Raw genomic sequence first — 25,491 nt, forward strand, 5'->3', positions numbered from 1 at the left:
ATAAAACGATTGTCCGTATGGAATCTGCTTTGGCCATATGGATAGCCAACTGCCGAAAGAAGAACATAGTCTTGGATTCAAACATTATCCAAACAAAGGCTAGGAGCCTGTACGAGACCTTTGCCGCTAAGGAACCAGAGGACGACAGTGGCGACCGCGAAGAAGATGTAGAAGATCCGCAGCCAGGGACGTCCAGTGATTCACCACATAAGAAACTGCAATTTTCTGCTAGCAAAGGGTGGTTTGCAAAGTTTCAGAAACGCTACGGCCTAAAAAGCGTTTCCCTGCAAGGTGAGGCTGCTTCAGCTGACATGATCGCTGCTGAAACTTACGTGAATTAAACTTTCAAGAAGATGATCTCCGAAGGTGGATATCGGCCCGAACAAGTTTTTAATGTGGAACGAGATGGGCTTGTTTTGGAAAAGAATGCCGTCGCGAACTTTCCTGTTCAAAGAGGAAGCAAAAGTCTCTGGCTTTAAAGCATACAAGGATAGTGTGACCCTCGTGATGTGTGGCAATGCTGCAGGATTTTTGTTAAAGCGAGGGTTTATTTACAAGTCTAAAAACCCAAGGGCTTTAAAAAACAAAAACAAGAATCTGCTTCCCGTACATTGGATGCACAATCCAAAGGCTTGGATAACGAAGATGTTGACCTCCGACTGGTTCCACCAGTGTTTTATCCCGCAAGTGAAGGTGTATCTAGCAGAGAAGGGCATGCCATTCAACGTCCTTCTCATTATGGATAACGCTGGTGGTCACGCTACTGATCTGTCGTATTTGGGGGTATAGATGGAGTTCCTGCCGCCCAATACGACGTCACTAATTCAGCCTATGGATCAGGGGGTTATCAGGACGCTCAAGACCCTATACATGAGGAATGCCCTGGCGAACCTGGTTTCTTCCGTGGATGCCGCCCAAGAAGACGACTATTTCAACTTGAAGGCATACTGGCGGCCGTACTCAATTGCTACGTGCCTCCAAAATATACAGAAAGCGTTACAAGAGATGAAGCCTGCCACCATTAACACCAGCTGAAAGAAGTTGTGGCCCGAGGTTGTTTACAACGACAAAGGATTTACACCTGCCGAAATCCAACACTCGGAGGCACAGAAAGCTGTGCAGTTGGCTGAGATCCATGGAGGTGAGGGCTTTGCAGACATGACAACGGATGACGCCGACAAGCTACTAGACTGCCACAGAGTTGACAAAGTCGGTGAGTGAAGAAGAAGAAGAGCAGCAAGAAACAGAAGATGCTGTCTCCCCAACTGGCTTGACTTTGGCTCGCCGAGATCTGCAGACTGGCTAAGGATCTGCAAGAGCGGTCACAGGAATGGGACGACGATATGGTTCGATCGGTTCCATTTTGCAGTAAGATCGACGATGTCATAAACGTCTACAAGCTGCTCTTCGACTGGAAAAAGAAGCAGCGGCAGCAACTGCCTAACAATGTTTTTGCAGCCTTGCAAAAAACAGCCAGTTTCTACTATTACTACGGATACACCTTCGGAAACCGTGTAAGAGTTGCCTTAGGAAATGTTAGGTAGGTCCCTGTTATTAATAGAGTAAAGGGTGGGTTGTAAACAGTACAGGGAGGGTTTAAAAACGTCCAAATACACGTTAAATAATTAAATAAATATGGTGTCCCTACTTCGTGGAAATTCAGTTATAGCGGCTGGCCTTGGAACCTATCTCCCGCGATAAACGAGGGATTACTGTATTAAAAATTACACGAATATTGTGTCCTCTGATTAGGGTACTAAAACTTACAGTTCTAATTGCTAACTAAGTCGTTTGTTTGGAATGTGCATGTTTTCTACATGTACACGTATGGTTTTCTTTCAAACACTTTGTTATGTTGATTTGAAGCATAACAGTGCATTAAACTTTTCTGATTCTGGATTTCTGCTTTGTGCCAAGTCCTGCCAGATTATGCAGGACAGACTCTTTCTCTCACCAGTTCTGTCATTTTTCTCATTTTCAGGCTTTTGTGTACAGATCCACTAGTGTTAATTTTTATTTCTTGCCGTCATGAGGAGACAGATTTGTAGATGACCTGAACTGAAAACGATGTGAAACAGAACAGCAATCAGCATGCTATTGGTATTGATGGTGGTCGATGTTGTAGGTCACATCTATCTAATAATTTTAGATATCAGTTGCAAAATTATTTGAACAAATGAAAACCAGATATGAAATAAAGATTGGAACTGAGTCACTTCTGCTGCAGTTTTAATGTAGCCATAGTGTTTATTTTAGAAGAAACAGCAAGTGTTTCTGGGTTGTTTCACATCATGCTGTATGCTTAAATCTATGGCTTAGTTTTTCTGGTCTCAACGAATCTGTTGCAATGCAGATAGAACTTTATTTGTCCTTTCGGGGACATTTGTTTTTTTAAAGAAGCTCTTTAAATACATAAATATGAAAATAAGAAAAAAAAAAATATATACACACAATTTGTTCTGAACACACACCAGAATGATTATAAAGCAAGAAAATTAAAAAGAAATTTTCTGACTTGGTCGTCACAGTCCCAGTAAGGCATTATGCAGATGCATTGCTGTTGCAACAAAGGGGTCCCAGTAGCGTTTATTGACACACTTGCGCTGACTGATTTGTTGGCTAGAAGTCCACAAAGTTAATGTGACAGAGAGAGGATGCGCAGCACAATAAGCCAATCGGTTTTGTTGTTCTACTACCTCCAGGGGATCCAGAATGCATCCCATAACTAAGCTTACCCTTTAAATTAGCTTGTTGAATCAATGGGCCTCTCTTGAAGTGATGTTACCAGCCCAACACACCACACAGAGGAAAACTGCAATGGCCATAATAGAGTTTTAGAAGACATACATGATGTCACATTACAGGACCACAGTCTTCTAAAGAAGAAGGGCCTGCACTGCTCTTTCTCATATAGATCCTCAGTGTTCCAGGACCAGTCCATACAATCATTAATATGGACTCCCAAGTATTTATAGGAGTAGACCACCTCTCCTTGTATAGTGACCAGACATGGAGGCTCTTTGGTGAAAGTCAATAATCGGCTCCTTGGTTTGCTGATGTTAAAATGCAGAAAATTCTCTTTGTACCAAGAAACAAAGTTCTCCACTTGACTCCTATACTCTGTCTCACCCCTTTTATCAGTACACCCCATAAGTTTACTGGTACTACTACATTTTAGTTGCTTTTTATCTTGACAAATAATAATAATGATAATAGCAAAACTAATATGGTAATATTCAACTACTTTTTGTGGAGATTGAGCAACAGATGAACAACAAACATGCTTTTCAGCACAACTGATAAAGAGCAATAATTTGATCAAAATATTAATTGAAGACAGTTTGCAGTCCTCCATAGCTCTCTTATTCAAAACTGGTGTTCACTTCTGCTCCACCCACTTCTGATCACTCCATACTCTTCAAGCATAGATCTAAACTACTTGATTCAAAGCTGACTTGCTGCCACCATCTTATGTAAGAGTGACATTTTGCATTTATTAAGCTGAAAGGCGTTACAGTCCTGCCACTCCTCACCATGGTAGTGCCGAAGATCCTGTGGGCATCTGTAGTTAGTTCTGCAGATTCACATCTCGAAGGATCTGGGTTCAGTACCCATCCTAATTACCGTCTACGCTGAGTTTTTTATGTTTTTTTTTTCTTTTACTCCAGTCTCCTTCAAGTACCAAAGATATTAATGTTATAGTAATTTGCACATAAATTCAGGATATACATAAGGTTTACATAAGTAGGCACTCACTCTGACTCTGATCAAGTGTTTCAAACACATTCAAGCACCTCTTCTTCTGTTAGTTATTTTATTCTATGTACAGTTAGCTTTTTTTTTAACTTTCAATCTCATTAAAATCAATTTACAGATCCAGTGACAAATTTCAACCTTGTGATTTTTTTTCAGTGCAAACAGAGTTATGATATTTAGAATTTCATCTTCAGGCATTGATTTAAGATACACTGTCTGTAGTTTCAATTGTAATATATAGCCTCCTACAACACAAGGTCTGATTGTACCCATTATAAATAACTGATTTTTCTGGAAATTACCTATTTTTTAAATTTTGACTTTTTTTAGACAATCAAGTTGGATAAATGATAAATTTCTCTCTCTCTCTCTCTCTCTCTCTCTCTCTCTCTCTCTATATATATATATATATATATATATATATATATATATATAATGTAATTAACAAGCTGGATTATGCCACAGCTATGTCTAGCCATTAAGTAAGTGTGGATGAAATGAGGTTTTAAGGTTTTTTTATGTAGTCATGGTTAGAAGACAACAATTTGTCTTCTCAGCTGAATTTACATCAGAAAGAGAAAAAAAAACCATAAAGACAGCTGTTTAAAATTTGAAAATGTCAGACACATTTACTTTATTTCTCTCTGATTTACTCAAGGTAACTGCTGAATGTAATGGGTGGTTGTCATCAGCTCACATGACTCCCAGTTTTTTTATCATTACCCTCTGGCACACACTTATCAAATCATCCACATCAGCACCAATGATTTTGTCTGCCTCTCTGTTAACCTGCTAGAGCTTCTTTAAATTTTGATTTGTCAGACCACTACACCAGGCAATGGAGATGAAAGTGATGACAGGCTGGATTACTGTGCGATAAAATGACAGCATGAGCTCCCTGTCCATTTTCAATAGGCTGAGCTTATGGAGAAGAAATAAGATGTGATTGCATTTACAGCATATATGTTTTGTAATAAAATTCCAGATTAGATTATTATTGATCTGGTGACTAGGTATGTATATTCTCACAGAATGTTCAAGAGTAAACATACAGATTTCTGCTTCCAAAAAGTAAAATAGCATTTCTTTCAATTTATGACATTCAGAAAAACATAATTATTTTTGTCTCAAGTCATTAAACATTCTACTTGATTTAAGTACTGACTTTTATCTTCTCCAGGCAGTTGTCCTATCATCATTGTGTCATCTGGACACTTGATATTGGAACAATGATAATTAGTCTGTCTCAGGTCACTGGTATAAAGTGTAAATAATAAGAGGGACAGAAGATAACCTTGAGGAACTCCTGTGTTCAATTAAATGCAGTTTGAAAAACAATCTGAAGACCACAGTAGAAGAACACTCCAAATCCATAACACACTATATGGATTAACATTCACATCTATTAATAAATATATGAGGTTTGATAGCTGTGAACCTTGAGGAAAAGCCAGAACTAGTGTTTTGTTTTAGAAACTGGACATATCAAGAAAAGTTTAGATGTTATTTAAGACAATCAGCACATCCTTTGTTTGCACAATAAGAGCTAGGTCAGTGTTATAATTATGTTCTTTACCAGATGTTCAAAGCAGTTCACTAACATAGAGGTAAGGGCCACTGGCATATTGACTGCTAGGCTTAGAACCCTTGGAAACTGGGGTAATGATTTTATTGAACTTAGATATAATATACTACGGGCCACTTAAGAAGAAATTGTAAAAACTGGAAAGAGCTCCTTAAAACAGAACCTCGACAGTCAACCTGTTACACAGTTGCACATGACAGCAAGTTGTTTTTGACTTTTCATCACTTCAACTATTTTGAGTTCCTTTAAGGAAGTTTTTTCTGGCATTTTTATCAGGCTCTTTACCCATACATGTTCATTTTAGACACAGAAATCACAATCTCAGTTCTCCTTAATAAACACTTTTAGTTTAATTGGAAAGGCCACTTGTTATTAGCACCTACTCCAATGAATTTTTAGACCTATCCAGACTTGCTTTTGAATTCTATAATTTAACCATCTCATGATTTTTTATTGTAAGTGATTTTGCTTTGTTTAATGTACTTGCTTAACCTCGTCTGCAATAATCTTCTTTTTTCTCACCTACATTATATTCAATAAGATGGGCTGCAATGCCTTACATAATCCAAAGCTTACTGTTTGTGTACATTTAGATGGCTTTCTTGTAAATGCTCATTACTCAAGTATTTAATGCTGGGGCAAGTGCAATCCAAAATGTTCCAGAGTTATTGCCCCATTGCCCCCCAAAAAGTGTCACTATACACTGCAAAAAATGAAATCTAAGCAAGTGAAAAATATTTATATCATGACATTAAATCTTGTTTTCCTCATTGTAAGAATTACTGACTTATCAAAAAATTTGTATTTATGATGATTTAGGTTACTTTAAGAAATCCTGTCACGTAAATTTCACTTACCCCATTGGCAGATTTTTTTTGCTAAATAAAAGCAAACAATTTCCATTTAAAGTTTTTTGGCTAGTTTTTGCATGTGCATTTTTGCAGTGTAGATATAGCATTGTGACAGATACAAACAAAGGAAGACTGAGGCATATAGCCAATATTGGTTTAGTCCAACAACGAGCATGATTATGAAAAAATGACACACTGAGAACTGGACACAACTACTCTCGCCCTATACCCTCATCTTGTAGCATGGCCAGTGTCTCCAGTCGTCTTCTCATTGTCTGGCTCTCTGTCTGCTATCATGCAGAAGACAGGTGCTATCTGCTCCTTTTTGTTCTCTTATCTAAAAGTCTTTTTCTAAATTCTTGAATCTTTCTTGGCATGTAGAATGTGCTACACTATTGCTAGTCTGCCACAGGCATAATAAAGTGTGTTTTTTCACCTATTAAGAAATTAAACTTGTTTTCTTTAGTTTAAATATAAATATGTTGCATTTGAATTAAAGTTTTGCCTGGAGTGCCTCATTTTTTCTTTTCTGACTTCACCCCACAGATTTCCATCTGCATACCCCAGTCATCCTTTTTTGGAACCAATCCTGTCATTGAATGAGGCCTCTTTTGCTGTTATTATCAGGATGCTCCTGTGGCACTGCTTTAGCTTTACTGCACAAATGCTGTTTTTTAAGAACTTAAACATCTTTTTGAGTTCAGGCCATTGAGCTCAAACTATTTATGTATCTGTAAAAGGTCTAGGCCTAACTATGAATATCCATGAAGGATTACTATCTACCACATTGGCTTAGTAACTTAATACATGTAGCTCTGGCTTTCTATGTGAAGAAATACTTAATAATATCTCGGCAAAATGTACCCAAATTCTTTCAGTCCATTCCTGAAGAACTCATTTCAGAGTTTCAATGGTCATCTACCATATTAATTATCATGATAATTTTAAGCACATATTTCACCTGTTAATCTTTTAATGCGTAAACTGAAGGGAATTCACTTTATAATCTTTCAGGACAGCTCCTGCCCTGCATTCCTGAATTCAGTCTAATACAGTATCTCATCTGTTTACTTTCGTTAGCACTAATATGAATGCCAAATTTTCACACACTATTCTAGATGGGGCCTAATTAGAAATTCACATGAGTAGTTCTGACAACTGTAATAAACACTCCATCATTGTATAATTTTGTATAAAAGTTTTACATTTTATGTGTGACACTTATTTACATTAACCTTTACAGTATCTGCTCATGTCTGAATTCTTTCCAGGTCCAACTGTAATGATTTAGCTTATTCCAGGTTATCTGATTTCCCATAGTTTAGTGTTACTGACATTTGCTGTAGAATTATGGAACTTTCAGAAGAGGTCCTATACTTCTGACCTCAAAGTTGAATTTAAAGTGGTAGCCATGTCTGTTTTAGTAAGCATGAAGAAAATAAGAACATAGATCCAGTCCATTATTATTTAAAATAAAAACAGAATGTGGTACAGCTCATTCTCCAGTGATTCATGGTGATTTGGAATTCACACAAAAGGAGGGCAGCATTACAAAAAAATCTCACTACAGAGGACATGGGCTGTAATGCCACTGAGCTTATAATGCAAAGAAAGAGAGAAATGCACATCTATAAGTATTAAGGAGAAGTGACCGTACCTGTCAAAGATAGATAACAGAATAATTTAGACATATTTGCTATGTTATGCCCTACTCGTACTTTCAGTGCCTTTCCTCTATTAGCATGTGTGAGTCTTTTGTGGCACTCCCTTTGTTGAGTGTGTTCCCATAAAATCATTATTTTCAAGGGGCCTTTCTCACCTCCTGTCCTGTTTTATAGTTTCCATCTTTGAAGGCAACCCTCTCAACATGTGTCTTTACTCCTTTTTGTGCGTCTCACACTCATATTTCCTCCTTTGTCGCTTCACCAAAGTCAAACTGACCAATCACACAAAAGACAAATGGAACAATCAGATTACTCCAAGGGACTGAATACACAGACCTTAACGTTTTATTATATAGTAGATACACATGCATATGAATCGAGCAGTAGTTTCCATGTTTTTCATAAATAATCTGGGATTTAACACACTCCTTTAGTGTTATTGTGCCTGTTTTGTCAGCTTATTTTATTTGCCAACACATTATGAATAAGAAACAGTTTATACTGTACAGACTTGTGAGGTAGATGTTTTAACTTAAGATTCAGAATGTTCAGCTGAACAGACAGCATGTGTGCTAATAAAGTGGCAGCTACAATATCTGTTTATATGTTTGTGTTTAATTGCTTTGAAACATTTAAGGCTAGGACAGAAGTATCCATAACAATACAATACAATAGTGAGACAGAATGGAGCTTTATTAGGCACTTTTTTAAACTACATAATTTAGTTTAGAGTTAATAAATATAGGTACAATCCTTGGATGGAAAACAATATCAGTGAAGATTTAAAAAACTGAAGCAGTGGATATTTCTTTGTATTTACCAAGAAATATGTTTACGATTGCACAATTAGGTAATATTTAAGATACATCTATAAATATGTTTTTTTATTTACTATTGAACATCTACAGTATGGCAAAGACTAAATCTGATCTACAACATCAAGTGGTGTAAACCAGGATGAGCAGGTAATGCACACCAAGGAGAAAATATCAAATTCACAGCTTTCATCAAGGAGCCTCCATTTCATTTTAAAACTAAAGTCATAAATATAAATTTTAAGGCAACAATTTAATCCATTTATGTTTGACATTAAATACAGAAATGAATTTATTTATTATCTCCTATAGAAATTACGTATAGAAAGGCATGAAACCTCCTGATTAATTCATTACCTTTTGTTGATTCTTTGATGAATAAACTCGTTTTCAAAATAAAACCAAAGCAATATGTATTAGTATCATTCCCATATTACATTTGTAAGCATTTAAGCTTAAAATGAAATTCCAAATATGACAGAAGATTCAAACTGAAGGCTTTTTCCTTTTTGCTGGCAGTGGGACTTATATTGGAGGCTGACCTGCCACACATTGATACATTTTGCAATTCCAATAATACAAAAAAGGGTCATTGAAAGTTACAGACTGAATGACTCTGCAGGAAATGTATGACAAGAAAAAAAAGCTGCAGTTGACTCGCCTGAAATAGTGGAAGAAAAAAAGAAATGAGTTTTCCTTTCCTATCTAATGGATTTTTACTATTATTATTTATTCATGCTCTCCTGTGCTTTATCCTTGAGATTGTGTCCCTTTGCCCTTAAGGAAGAAAATGAGTTTGCCATGTATCCTTATATTTTTATCTTTTGGCTTAAAATATATTCATAGTATGACTGCCACAAGTACTACTTGATTAGGCAATCCATTTATTTCAAAATCTAAATATACAATTTGTGAAACTGTATTACTTTGAAGTGCCACAGGGTGACTGGTATATTCTACTGGAGAAAGTCTGTTCTGTTGCAGGACAGGTAAACCTAATATATGAAAAAGGATTTCAGATGAATAAGAATTATTATACATTGTAAAGCTGCTCCAAAAATTTAATTTAAGACTTAATCCAAAGCAAATTGCAAATAAAAATAAGCTTGAAGGCAGTTTCTACAACGGAGGTACTGAAGTGTTATGTAACTTGCACAAGTTTAGTTAGAGAAAGTCTGCTCATTGCCTTGTTTTTTACAGTCCAATACTCTAGCTTCGGATATCACAATGTGACATGTAGAGGATTTTAAAAAGCTACATTCACTTATGCTTTTAGGTCCCATGTAACATGCTGCTTTGGGCTAGTGCTAAAAGATATCAGAGTTGTAAAAAAATAATGAACATTAATAAGGGAATTCAACTAATTCTTATTAACAGAAGATCCAATTCACTTTGGTTCAGTTTATTCCTATTAAGTTGGTTTTCACTTATGGACCCAAGTGTATAGCACAGTAAACACACATAAGGTATGAAACAGAAAATGCAAAATAAATTCAGAACATAATGTTCAAATATGAACAAAGAAACATCATGCAGTATACATAAAAGTATGCTTACGTGGACACAAATACAAATGATAACTTTATTAAATATCTACCTTCTCTTACAGGGTCAAACAATATGTTACACTTTGCTCAAGAGGAAACTAGAAGGATAACAAGATTAAGCGATTGCAGGTCAAAATTTGATGAGTAATATGCAAGGTCACCCACTGCAGATCTGTATTAAAAGACAGGGCCCATGCTCTTGTTCAGAACAGAAACTCCAGTTATTATTGAGGTAATGTAATTTCTGCTATGAATGTGGAGAAAAGGCAAATGAGACATTAGCCTGTCAGGAACCCTTCAATATTATCGCTGACATTAACCCTACCATGAAATTATACTCCATTAAAATGAATTTAGAAATTCCTAAGTATGTAGGATATACCAAAGTTTTAGGCTACAGCATCACCTACTAACTCATTTCATTTTAACTCAAGAACTGTGTCTCAGATATGGATGTGAGCAACACTGAAGCAGGAACGGTCCTGTCTCCTTTTCACTTCATTGTACTGTACACCTCAGACTGTAAATATAACAGCAAGTCATGTCCCCTGCAGATATTCCCATATGATTGTGCACTTATGGGGCATATTGTTAAGAGTATATGAGACAGAATATAGACGTCTGATAGGATAACTTTGTTTATTGGTGCAAAGAAAATTGTCTGCAACTTAACATCTGCAAACCCTGGGAACTGGTTATAGATTCAAAGAGTATCTACGTCCGATCACTATTTAGGAAGTGGATATAGAGGTTGTGCACTCCTACAAGTATGTGGGGCTTCACATCAATGACAGGTTGTACACACAGGAACTATATTAGAAAAAGCAGTATAGGCTTTTCTTACTTAGGAGACTGCGTTACTTTAATTTGGGCAGTGACATCCTTCTCATCTCTATAACTCTGTGGTGGACAGTGCAATATTCTACTCTGTCGTGTACTGGCCAGAAAATTCAAGAGATGCCCACTGAATCAATATGCTAATTAAAAGGGCAGACTCAGTTATGGGTGACCCCCTGGAGGTTGTAGCAAAGGAGAGAATGAAAATGAAACTGAGTGACATTATGAACAATGCTGCACATTCTCGCTCTGACACAATAAAATCGTACTTTCAGCCAACAAATTATTTAACAGAAGCGTGTCGAGAAATGCTACTGAGGCTTCTTTAGACAAATGGCAGTATGCCTGCATGATGTGTTTCTTTTTTTCAGTCATTCTGGAGTGTACTCAGACAATACTTTGTATATGTATGTTTAGTTTTTTATCTATTTTTTAAAATATGTTTCTGCAAAAAGCTAATGTTCCCCTGGAAACAAAAAAAGTTAAATTTATCTGTTTATCTAGCAATGTAATCAATCTAGGTGATGTGAAATGATTAGAAATCAGAAGAGCTCCCTACTTGGACTGGTATCAAAGAGAATATTCTCCTTCAAATTGTACAAGAGGAATATTTTTATGATCCACAATACCAAACAGAAAAAGCATCTGCCTAAAGCAATGTCAACTAAGTTTGTGAAGAAAAAAGTGATACAAAAATGTTTCACTCTTCAACCACATGATTTTTGACGGCAGAAATTACATTCTCTCTCCAATTACTGACAAATACACCCACACTGTATATGTGTGTGTGTATATATATATATGTTTTGGTTTTTTTTCAGATCTGAGTGAAAGCTTTCTCCTGCCTTTTGAGGTGGCAGAAAATGTCATGGTCATCACTCTGCTTAAAGTAATTCCTTTTCAAGATGCCCACAAATGAAGCAAACTGTGTTTTTGTGTTAAAATGAATAAAGTCAACATATAAATCTCACTTCTTGCTCTTCTTTCACAAAGTAGATTTTTTGAAGGCTGTGCTTTTGCAGCCATTGGGTACCTAGTACAGCAGTTACTGGAATGTAATAAATAGAAATGTTTTTACTTTGCTGAGTGCTAGCATGATTTTGACTGAAGACTAAAAATGTGTGGATTTTTTTTACTATGCTAAACAATAATGGCAGGACACATGAGTAGTAATATATCAGGCATGTTCTGTCAAAATTTGATTGAATTTGATTGATGAGATTAAACCCTGCCCCTTTTTAATTGATGACCGGAAGTCCCTCCCCCACCAACCATCTGTTGTTAGTTGACCTTTAGCCGGGGCCCCTGTTGATTGATGACCGGAAGTCCCCTCCCCCAACCATCTGTTGTTTGTTGACCTTTATTACCTTTAGCCCGGCCATCTGTTTTCCCCAGGAAACTGTCAAGGGCAATTTGATGGATGCCCCCCACCCCCCTTGAACCCATCACCACCCCAACCACTTAAGAGCCCCCTCCCTTCCTAAGACAAGTTCTGGCATGTTGCAGCTGGACCCTGTACAAGTTCAGGCATGTTCCTATCCATACCCCGACTGAAGGGCATGCCTAAGCCTCATCGATAGGCAGCACCTGATGTCTGGCCTCCACTTCCGAGGACATACACACACACATGCTCCGGTCAGACCGGTCTAACTTTTCGCCGTTCCTGTCAATATTGCTTTAGGTAAGAATCCTGGTATCTATGTAACAATTATTTTTAAAATATCTATCTATCTAATCGATTCTATATCATTTGTAAACCCCTTGTATTTTATCTAAGCCCACTGTGGCCCCGAACAGACACGTAGCTGTAAGCTGCAACCTGTATGCCCCTGTAGCGCCGCTAGGCCATATGCTCGGAGCTGTGTGTAAGTTCCCCCACCCCCTAACCCAGGCACAGAAGCGTGCGATTGTCTTAACACAACTGCCAAAACCACTCCTCCCCAGCCCTCATGTTTGTCAACAGCTGGGCGTAATACCCCCCTTCTTCCATTCCCAAGACGCATTGGATCTTAAAAAGTTAAAGGCTTTCATGATAACGTGTAAATCACGAGATAAATAGCTCGATATAAGCCCCTCATACACACACAACGTTAAATAAGATGCAGCAGAACCCTTTTAAATTACGTTTGAGACGTCTAAATGCTATATGAATTAATATATTTATAATTTGTATTAAAATCGATTTAAAACAAACCCCTATTCTATCCAGTTTCAACCATTTTAATCCTCCCCTCATGAAGAAATCCATTTAGTTTTTCTAAAAGTTTGAATGCCTTAATCAGATCGGATGTCTCGGGCTAGAGAAAGGAACTTTAAAATATTCTTTGCCAAATCCGATCTTTCCAAAGCACAACACCCACTACCTTAGCTCCAGGCGGCCGGAGTTGGGAGGTGGGCTCTGGGGAATCGGTGGCAATTCAGCGGTTAGGGCACGCTCAGGCCATTTATGACCATTAACCTCGTGGCCGGAGCAAAACTTTGGGAAAGGTGAGAAAGGTCTTACGGAGATGCGTGCAGCTATTTAAACAAATCTACGGGTTACAACGGAATCTATTAAACAAATTCTGGACTTTTCATCGTCCATTCAAACTTGTTATTTTTAAACACCGGACAACGGCCATTACACGGGTGTCGTCCATCGGTGTTCCATTTTTGTTATAAATTGTATTTAGTCTCTCTTTATTTACTAAACATTTTATATTTTGAATAGAAAACAGTTATCTTGTTCAGGTTTTAATTTAAAACCGCATTTTCATCAACAGGCTCTTTGGTACTCAGGTTGCTTTGTGTAATACAAAGTTTTAGAAATTTCTGTTAATGCTTGGTAACAGCCTTCCATTTACATCAATTATGAGCCCCTGAAAATAAGAATGGTTATAGTGTGGTATAGGAGCCTGTACACTACAGGGCTGATGATTAGGCTTATGCTGGACACGTTAGGCAAATCAGGATGGAAAATTTTTAGTGAATAGTTACATAATATACTGCTCAAAAGAATTAAAGGAACACTTTTTAATCAGAGTATAGCATAAAGTCAATGAAACTTATGGGATATTAATCTGGTCAGTTAAGTAGCAGAGGGGGTTGTTAATCAGTTTCAGCTGCTGTGGTGTTAATGAAATTAACAACAGATGCACTAGAGGGGCAACAATGAGATGACCCCCAAAACAGGAATGGTTTAACAGGTGGAGGCCACTGACATTTTTCCCTCCTCATCTTTTCTGACTGTTTCTTCACTAGTTTTGCATTTGGCTACAGTCAGTGTCACTACTGGTAGCATGAGGCGATACCTGGACCCTACAGAGGTTGCACAGGTAGTCCAACTTCTCCAGGATGGCACATCAATACGTGTCATTGCCAGAAGGTTTGCTGTGTCTCCCTGCACAGTCTCAAGGGCATGGAGGAGATTCTAGGAGACAAGCAGCTACTCTAGGAGAGCTGGAGAGGGCCATAGAAGGTCCATAACCCATCAGCAGGACCAGTATCTGCTCCTTTGGGCAAGGAGGAACAGGATGAGCACTGCCAGAGCCCTACAAAATGACCTCCAGCAGGCCACTGGTGTGAATGTCTCTGACCAAACAACCAGAAAGACTTCATGAGGGTGACCCAAGGGCCCCATGTCCTCTAATGGGCCCTGAGCTCACTGCCCAACAGCATGTAGCTCGGCTGGCATTCGCCATAGAATACCAGAATTGGCAGATGCACCACTGGTGCCCTGTGCTTTTTACAGATGAGAGCAGGTTCACCCTGAGCACGTGACAGAAGTGAAAGGGTCTGGAGAAGCCATGGAGAACATTATGCTGCCTGTAACATCATTCAGCATGAGCAGTTTGGTGGTGGGTTAATGATTGTCTGGGGAGGCATATCCATGGAGGGTCACACAGACCGCTACAGGCTTGACAAAGGCATCTTGTCTGCCATTAGGTATCAGGATGAAATCCTTGGACCCATTGTCAGACCCTATGCTGGTACAGTGGCTCCTGGTGCACGACAATTCCTGGCCTCATGTGGTGAGAGTATGCAGGCAGTTCCTAGAGGATGAAGGAATTGATACCATTGACTGGCCACCACACTTTCCTGACCTAAATCCAATAGAACACCTCTGGGACATTATGTTTTGGTCCATTCAATGCCACCAGGTTGCACCTCAGACTGTCCAGGAGCTCAATGATGCCCTGGTCCAGATCTGGGAGGAGATCCCCCACAACACCATCTGTCATCTCATTAGAAGCATGCACCGATGTTGTCAGGCATGTATACAAGAACACAGGGGCCACACAAAGTGCTGCGTATAATTTTGAGTTGCTGCAATTAAATTTTGGCAAAATGGACTAGCCTGCCACATAATTTTTTTACTCAGATTTTTGGGGTGTCTTTGAATTCAGGGCTCTGTAGGTTGATCATTTTCATTTCCATCAAACGATGTGGCATCCTTTCGTTCCTAACACATTACCCAGTCAATATCAGTATAGATATCCGGGAAGATTTCTTTTACCCATTGAGATCTGATGTGTTTTCAAAGTGTTCCTTTAATTTTTTTGAGCAGTTTATTATATGTGTTAGCACAAGGATTCAAATTTTACTAAAACTTTGTGGTTTATTCTTTCTTTTAGGTAGTCCAGGTGACATAGGACAGCTATCATTGAAAACTACTTTTCCCCTCTGTTTGTGAAAAAGCACCCTTTGTTTTAGCAGCGTTCAGGGTGAAGGGGATGTAAGTTTAAACTGTGATTCCAAGAGTCAACAAGTGTCTGAAATCTTCTTGAATACGAGTCAAAGGACCAGGGTTTGTGCAAGGATCATAGTCAGGGGCAGAGTTAAGCTAGACATTATTATTCCAAAATGTAACATTGACTTGACCATATCACAAATATAAGGCAGTAAAAACTAAAGTTTACAAATACTAAGTCACAGAGTAGATGAAAAAACATTTTAAGACTGGATCAACAAGGGATCACCCCAAGTTCACAGCACACTACAACAGAACCTACATGTTCTGAGATATATTATCAGCTAAACTGTCATCTATTTAGTCAGTTCCACGGGGATGCAAAGGGTTGGGGAAAACATTATTTATCATCTGCTAGTATAAGGCTAATTAACATTAGCTGGCTATTGTTAGAATCTTATCTGGAACTAAAAGTCAGGCTTGTGTTCCTCCTGATTCAGGAAGAACATTAAATATTGGAATTTAGAATATGAACTAGACTGCTAGTCTTGATGGTAAGGAGATTTGTGCCAAAATATATAAATTAAATAAAGTTAATTATGAAGTAAATAATTACATGAAAAAGTGGAGTTATAAAGGAGTTATTACAATTTGAAAAACTGCTGTGATGTATAAAAAACATTGATAGGTGACAAAAACAGCACGAAAAAGAAACCCTTTGAAGTAAATAATAAGCTTTTTTGACAAGCACAGTCTGGAATAGTCTGAATATGTCTTAAAGAGTTCATTTTTAAATAAAACTTAAAAATATTAAATATTAAACCTGAATAAAATACAGAAGTATCATTTAATGATATCAATTAGTGTTAAGTATTAACAAGCACCAGGATCTATTTATAAGGATTATTTAATTTAGTTATAAACAAAATGATTGGCTGCATTTTGCTTTGAAATTTACAATAGTTTAATACCGCTTTAAGAATTAGAATGCAAGATAAACCTATACACTTAATAACAAATGTTGCTGATTCAATAGGAGTATCTCGGATCTCTGTTTAATTTTAACCCTTTGACAGGGAAATATACCACCTATATTGAAAATGAACAGCGCCGACATGCTAACTAAATAGATATGATATTTTAGAATATGGACCTGTGCGCTAACCCCATGATTCTGACAAACTAAAGGGTCTTCGATTAATTGTCAAACATCCTGCGTGTACTCTGGATCTTGTAATGGAGAGTGCAAAAGATTCTATAATGTTTACTCTGTAATGGTCAATATGACGGAGATCTAGCGCCTGTGTCCGCAGTGTTAACCAAACATAGGACATGATGTTCAAAATTCCACTAGGGTTTTTCAGAAGAGATAGGACGAGTGCGGCGTGTGTTCTGTATTCTCTTTTCTGTATTAACTATTCACAATGACCATACTCCCGAGACCTTAGGTTTTTTTATGCAGAAGTACATTTCACAGACCCGAATAAGAGACATCCATCAAAATGCTCTTGACACAAAGGAGGCCCAATCAGGCCGCTGGGGTGGGAGTCTCTTTCTAAAGAGTCTTTGCCCCCAAGCGACCGGGATTTGTCGGGTTATAAAAAACTTTTTCAATGACGTGTTTTTAACGTTTAATAATCAATATCTCTCAGGCTATGCTCCTGATCAGGCATGATGGTCTAAGGACCAGACGGCCACCTACGATGGCCTGTTTTGACCTGAGGCTATCATGCTCGACTCCGAGTACTCTACACCTAACAGCTAGCCTCCAGACCTGCCTTCTTGGCCAGACCTTCTTATGCTTTGAACTGACCAGATCTAGGATCCTGAGCCTCAGGTACCTACCCATGGTGATATGTATTGGTCGGATCGTTTCCTGGAGAACCGCGCAGTACCTGACATTTTTGTATCTGCTAATGATGTTCCAGGGCTCCTAGCAGGGGGTGAGGAGATAGCCATCCAGGCCGTGCAACAGGCCGTGAATGACCTGGTACAGGCGCTGGCCGTTTGGAACAGATCACCCAAGGATGGGATTATGCAGACATGGCCCTTGAACAAACTGACAGACCCTGATTGAGACATTTCAAAAGGCTCTGAAGCTGTTCAAGAGTTTGATATAATAACAGATCGGCACCTAAAAAGTACCGGGCAGGGATGTTTAATAGACCAACCCAGCCAGACACGGCCTGTGTGTTTGTTTGACACTGACTGGCTCAGCAGCAGCAGCTGTCTGTTTTCCACAAACCGTGGCTCAGGAGCCTGGTCATAAAGACTCTGGGCTGCTTCAACATCTTTCTACTTTTCACCAGATTCACGCCTTTGTACAAAGTGCTGTCGATGATCGGAAAAATGAACATTCTATTCAGGAGTCGATTGTACAAGCCTTTCATAACATGGACGCTGACTCTTACTCAAAATACCTGAAATAGCCGAGACTTTCTCTAAACGCCATTTTATGGACCTAATAGGTCTGATGGACCTTTAAGGTTTTATGGGTATACGGCCTGGAAAAATCAGATGAAGTGTCTGAACTGAATGTACCGGTGAGATCACCAGTTTTTTGTCTGCTTTTAATCACGCTGTTTAGTTGTAATATGTTTTGAAGTGGTTGGTAAAACCTCTTTCAATTTTAATATTGTTTTTGAAAATGACCAATAAAGTACCATTTGATTTTTAAATTCTAACCCTAATTTCTTTCACCGTCAAGGATGGAGGGTCGTTGAAAAAGTTTTTTATAGCCCGACAAATCCAGGCGCTTGGGGCAAAGACTCTTTGAAAAGAGACTCCCACCCCACCGGCCTGATTGGGCCTCCTTTGTGTCAAGAGCATTTTGATGGATGTCTCTTATTCGGGTCTGTGAAATGTACTTCTGCATAAAAAAAAACCCTAAGGTCTCGGGAGTATGGTCATTGTGAATAGTTAATACAGAAAAGAGAATACAGAACACACGCCGCACTTGTCCTATCTCTTCTGAAAAACCCTAGTTGAATTTTGAACATCATGTCCTATGTTTGGTTAACACTGTGGACACAGGCGCTAGATCTCCGTCATATGGACCATTACAGAGTAAAGATTATAGAATCTTTTGCACTCTCCATTACGAGATCCATAGCACCCGCAGGAGTTTGACAATTAAGCGAAGACCCTTTAGTTTGTCAGAATCATGGGGTTAGCGCACAGGTCCATATTCTAAAATATCATATCTATTTAGTTAGCATGTCGGCGCTGTTCATTTTCAATATAGGTGGTATACTTCCCTGTCAAAAGGTTAAAATAAAACAGAGATCCGAGATACTCCTATTGAATCAGCAACATTTGTTATTAAGTGTATAGGTTTGTCTTGCATTCTAATTCTTAAAGCGCTATCAAACTATTGTTAATTTCAAAGCAAAATGCACCAATCATTTTGTTTATAACTAAATTAAATAATCCTTATAAATAGATCCTGGTGCTTGATAATACTTAACACTAATTGATATCATTAAATGATACTTCTGTGTTTTATTCAGGTTTACTATTTAATATTTTTAAGTTTTATTTAAAAATGAACTCTTTAAGACATATTCAGACTATTCCAGACTGCGCATGTCAAAAAAGCTTATTATTTATTTCAAAGGGTTTCTTTTTGTGCTGGTTTTGTCACCTATTAATGTTTTTTATACATCACAACAGTTTTCAAATTGTAATAACTCCTTTATAACTCCACTTTTTCATGTAATTATTTACTTCATAATTAACTTTATTTATTTATATTTTGGCACAAATCTCCTTACCATCAAGACTACCAGTCTAGTTCATATTCTAAACTCCAATATTTAATGTTCTTCCTGAATCAGGAGGAACACAAACCTGACTTTTAGTTCCAGATAAGATTCTAACAATAACCGACTAATGTTAATCAACCTCATACTAGCAGATGTTAAATAATGTTTTCCCAACTCTTTGCAACCCATGGAACTGGCTAAATAGATGACAGTTTAGCTGATAATATATCTCAGAACATGTAGGTTCTGTTGTAGTGTGCTGTGAACTTGGGGTGATCCCTTGTTGATCCAGTCTTAAAATGTTTTTTCATCTACTCTGTGACTTAGTATTTGTAAACTTTAGTTTTACTATCTTATATTTGTGATATGGTCAGTCAATGTTACATTTTGGAATAATAATGTCTAGCTTAACTCTGCCCTGACTATGATCCCTGCACAAACCCTGGTCCTTTGACTCGTATTCAAGAAGATTGCAGACACTTGTTGACTCTTGGAATCACAGTTTAAACTTACATCCCCTTCACCCTGAATGCTGCTAAAACAAAGGGTGCTTTTTCACAAACAGAGGGGAAAAGCAGTTTTCAATGACAGCTGTCCTATGTAACCTGGACTACCTAAAAGAAAGAATAAACCACAAAGTTTTAGTAAAATTTTAATCCTTGTGCTAACACATATAATATTATGTAACTATTCACTAAAAATTTTCCATCCTGATTTGCCTAACGTGTCCAGCATAAGCCTAATCATCAGCCCTGTAGTGTACAGGCTCCTATACCACACTATAACCATTCTTATTTTCAGGGGCTCATAACTGATGTAAAATGGAAGGCTATTACCAAGCATTAACAGAAATTTCTAAAACTTTGTATTATACAAAGCATCCTGAGTACCAAAGAGCCTGTTGATGAAAATGCGGTTTTAAATTAAAACCTGAACAAGATAACTGTTTTCTATTCAAAATATAAAATGTTTAGTAAATAAAGAGAGACTAAATACAATTTATAACAAAAATGGAACACCGATGGACGACTGAATAACCAAGGAAATCTAATTTAGCTTGAAGTGCCACAGAGTGTTTTACAAATAATCTCCTACAACCGTAGTTCTCAAACTGTGGGGATGGCCCCCCTAGGGGGCGCGAAGTAACAAAAAGGGGCGCAAAGATGTGAAAAAAAGAAAAAGAATCAAAAATATGAAAAATACATCTATTGAACCCAAAACAAAATAACTTAAACTACATTCTGATACTAGAAAAATAAATATTGAGTTAGATAAAAGTTAAGTAGTTATAATAAAATTGCATCTATGGTATATCGTTAATTTTAAATAAAGGACATATTGGTATTAGTGGGCTACTTTCAAAAAACGTTAGGGGGTGCGATTAAAACTTATGAAAACTCTGTTCGCAAAAAAAAAAAAAGATATGATAGAAGATATCAGATGTCTCCAGTTCCTACCCAGTTCCTTTAGGGGCTTTATACTGGCTATTATCATTTAAAAGGAGTACAGAAATTAAAGCTATATGCTATGTTTGGGGTGGATGTAATCAGAAAGGCTATGATGATTCTAAAGATCATTCAGGAAAACTGTTGGAAAAAATGGGCAGAACTCTTTTGGAAACAAGGATTTTTCTTATGTTTTAAAATTGGACCTTGACAAAGATGCTTTTAGATGCTTCATTTTCTAAAGATGCTTTATTTTCATGTTAAAGCAACTGGTCATTTTATGTGGCTACTGAAAATGTTTCGTTTTTTCCAGGTAACAAAATACATCTAGTAATACCAGTTTGTGTGGCGTTCAGTGCTTTTTTTTTATGGCACTGTGTATTTGACCTATAATACTTTTCTCATGCCCGTTATGGATCTCTGTCTAATTACCTGAAGTTACAGGAATTGGGAAGTGATGAACTATTTTGGTAAGAATGTGTTAAGGTCTACATAAGAGAGAGTATAAAGGGCAAAAGTGTCACCCTAGGACCCTGGCATGACAAAACAAAAATCATAATTGGGCTTTTCTGTTTTTAACTTTTTAATTAAAAATAGTGAAATGTTTTCCAGTTATCACCTGTGTTAATAGAAATAATTTTAGTTTTTTGAGTAAATAGAAAATATCAATTTTGTGCTAGTGTAACAACAGTGAGTGCTTTTACATGCACGAACAAAACTGGGATAAGGTGAATAATCTGTCTAAGGTAGAAACCTGCTTTCTTAAATCTCTGTTTAAATGCACAGGTGTATTTACAGAGTTTTCCTTTGTCAAATTGCTCCTATGTTATAGAAATGAGCTAAGGAAAAAGTTAAAATCATCACTGTCCGCAGAAAATCCTAAAACATACGTGGAATCTGTCTGTCATGTGCAGTGTGGGATTACTTTTAAAAATAACTTAATTATATTACTCGCACGTCTAAAATCACCCGGCCTTTGGGGGACTACTATTCCGTATTAAATTAATTACTTTTCATTTAGCGAAATGAATGAAAACACAGTTGCCTTATGTCTATTAAGCATTCGCTTCGATATATGCTCCTGGATCCCGTTCATCATTGGAGGCTGTCTCCAACCGGATGTAACAAATCAGAGTTTATAAAGTTAAAATGTTTCGATATCCCAGACTTTTAAAAACATGCGGACCCCGGGGCAGAGATTCCCCTGCTACAGTAAGCCCGATTCGAAAGAGTACGCATTTCACAAACGGGACCCTTCTGTACGTAGTTCAGAATACCGACCTCTTACTACGCCAAAGCTGATACACAACCGGCCTGCGCTTTTAAACCATGCCTGAATATTCTCAGAGAAGAGGCTCTGTTTGAATTTTCAGACGCTGAGACAAAAACTACTTGATTGTAAAGCCCGTTTCGGTATGAAAAAGCTAATATTGTTTGCTTCAGTCCTATGAATTTGTACATTAATTGTTGCACACGCAGATAGATGGATATAAATGCTGCATCTTATATTATATGCACACACGAGCGCGTTCATGCGCCTACACACGAGTGTGCGCACGCACGCACTTGAGAATAAACGTGGAAATTATTCATAGTAAGGATAAAATATAAGGGTTCATCCATCCATTTTCTAAAAACATACTTGTTTGGCGCATATAATAATCAAAAATATGCCATACCGTGATCCTTGATGTTTCCGACGAGATTCGGTTTCCTCTTTCAGTATTAACGGCCTGCTGAGTAATGGACCGGTCTGAACACTTATCTATATAGCCAAAAAAGCTGTATTTTTTTGTAATGTGCCCGGTAATCTATACTAATAAAAGGCAAAGCCCTCACTCACTCACTCACTCACTCACTCACTCATCACTAATTCTCCAACTTCCCGTGTAGGTAGAAGGCTGAAATTTGGCAGGCTCATTCCTTACAGCTTACTTACAAAAGTTGGGCAGGTTTCATTTCGAAATTCTACGCCTAATGGTCATAACTGGAAGGTATTTTCTCCATTAACTGTAATGGAGTTGAGCTGCAATGACATGGGGGGCGGAGTTTCGTGTGACATCATCACGCCTCCCACGTAATCACGTGAACTGACTGTCAACGCAGTGCGTAGAAAACCAGGAAGACCTCCAAAAAGCGCTTAAGAAAACATGCATTATATAATTGAGAAGGCAGCGAAACAATAAGAAGTGAGCGAGTGACATATACTACCATATTCATGAGTGTTGCTACCTCGGAAAGAAAGCAAGGTGTAAACCTAAACTTTAAATTAAGTTCATAGACAGGCTACCGCTGGCGTTTCACATGCCCACGGGAATGCGGGATACAAGTTTAATGAGAGGACGCAGGATATAAACGAGAGCTTTGATCACTTTGTAACTAAGTTAAAATTGCAGGTGAAGGGGTGTGCTTATGCAAATTCCGAGAGACTGTGTTTGTGGGGGATTGACAGTTAAGGCAGGTGGGGGAGTCACGTCATCATCACCCCTCCCATTTACCTCATTTTGCTCTGAGCTGAGCTCCGCGGCTAATCACACTGCTACCAAATACTCACAGAAAAATCCACAAGTTAATACACACTCTGTCTCTAGAGTTTCTTCACACTAAATCCTCCAGGCACTACTTAAAAAAGTTTACATTGACAATCGTGTTACGTTATGTTTAAAATCTTTCATTTTCTTAGCACAAGCACAGCTGAGAAGCTTCGATGCATGTGCTCCATAACACGTTAAAAAATAATGCATTTAATCACACTTTGCATTACAAGCAAAGGGGAGCTTTTGTCAATGCATGATTTCCTGGTACACCGATTACATTGATCAGCGCACCCTGATTCATTTTACCCTCGCACCACCTTAGTTTGAGAAGAAGTATGAAAAAATATGAGGTTAACACAGAAAAACAGGTCACCAATTCAAGCTTTATGAATAATCGATTCGCCATCAATAATTGTTTTGGTAAAGCCATCCTCCTTCCATTTTTAATTTTTCGCCACTAGCCATGATTAAATGAACGATAACAAAGTAAGAGAAAAGCGAGGGTGACTTATTTAGGCAGGAATATATATGACAGCAACACTCATGACAATGTTAATCATGTTACGTTATTATTAAAAGGTTTCCTTTTCTTTTTCATTACTTCTTTAACACACTACTTCTCCGCTGCGAGGCGCAGGTATTTTGCTATATACTGTATATAATATATGAATTACCTCCAAAGAGCGCTGAGACTTTTGATATCATGAACGTGTGTACAAAAACTGGGGTCTCCTGCCCAGCAAAAGTCGAGCAGCCAGCGCGTGCATAGCTGTGCCGGCCTTTGAGACGCTGACTGCGCTTCTGCCTTAAGTCAAAGTGAGCACTTTTAATTTTTTCTTCCTCCCCCTGCGCTATAGCCCAGACAAGTGCAAACACGGGACCCCTTTTATACACCACGGCAAAATAATATTAAGGCGATTCACACTTTCTTTTGCACGTATACGATTATGAGGTCCTCAGCTCGGATTATGAAGATACACACAGGAGTGGAGGGCTGACAGTGCCATCACAGCCGATTAATGGCGGGGACGTCTCACCAGTCTACACAAGACCCACCGCGACTGTCCCCAAAAGGCGATCATAACGTCAGCGAACACATCTCTCTATACTATATAAAAGAAAAAGGCAACTTTCCTTTCTTTACACCTTTTTTCCTTTTATCCCAAACCAAAGCCTTTCTCTCTTAACACTGCAGAGGACACAAAACTAATTTTCTTTAATTGCCGGTAAGGCACATTACCAGAGGCACAAATTTGGACGTTCACATAGAAAATGTAATTTCTATACCACAGCCGTCGTGTAGCGCCTTTCAAAAGGGATCTACTACCGAGAGATGATCCATATACATTTTAGCAAATTACAAATTTATATAATTTGTGTGTATGTATGTATGTGTGTGTATATATAATGTAGATAGGTATGTGTATATATATATATATATATGTGTATGTATGTATGTATGTATGTATGTATGTGTGTGTGTGTGTGTGTGTGTGTGTGTGTGTGTGTGTGCGTGTGTGTGTGTGTGTATATATGACAGCAGCAATCCAAGCTGTGAGAAAACAGTAAAAAGGAGGCGTGTCAGACGTTGTGGTACATTTTCTGATGCAGTTAGACGAAAATAACTTTGTGATGCTGCCACCAAATACACAAAACAATTACTTTGACAATCATGTTACATTATTTTTAAAATGTTTCCTTTTCTTTTTCATAACTTCTTTAACACATGACATCACTGCGAAGCGCGGCTATTATGCTATATATATATATCACAGCGACACTCATTATAACAGTGACAAAACAATTACATTGACAATCATGTTACGTTATTTTCAAAATGTTTCCTTTTCTTTTTCGTACCTTCTTTAACACACTACTTCTCCGCTGCGAAGCGCGGGTATTCTGCTAGTCTGTAATAACAGATGCTTGCCCATCATTTTAACTGGACACCCGTGTAATGGCCGTTGTCCGGTGTTTAAAAACAACAACAACAACGATGAAAAGTCCAGAATTTGTTTAAT

Source organism: Polypterus senegalus, chromosome 10 (genome assembly GCF_016835505.1).
Source record: "Polypterus senegalus isolate Bchr_013 chromosome 10, ASM1683550v1, whole genome shotgun sequence".
NCBI lineage: Eukaryota > Metazoa > Chordata > Cladistia > Polypteriformes > Polypteridae > Polypterus > Polypterus senegalus.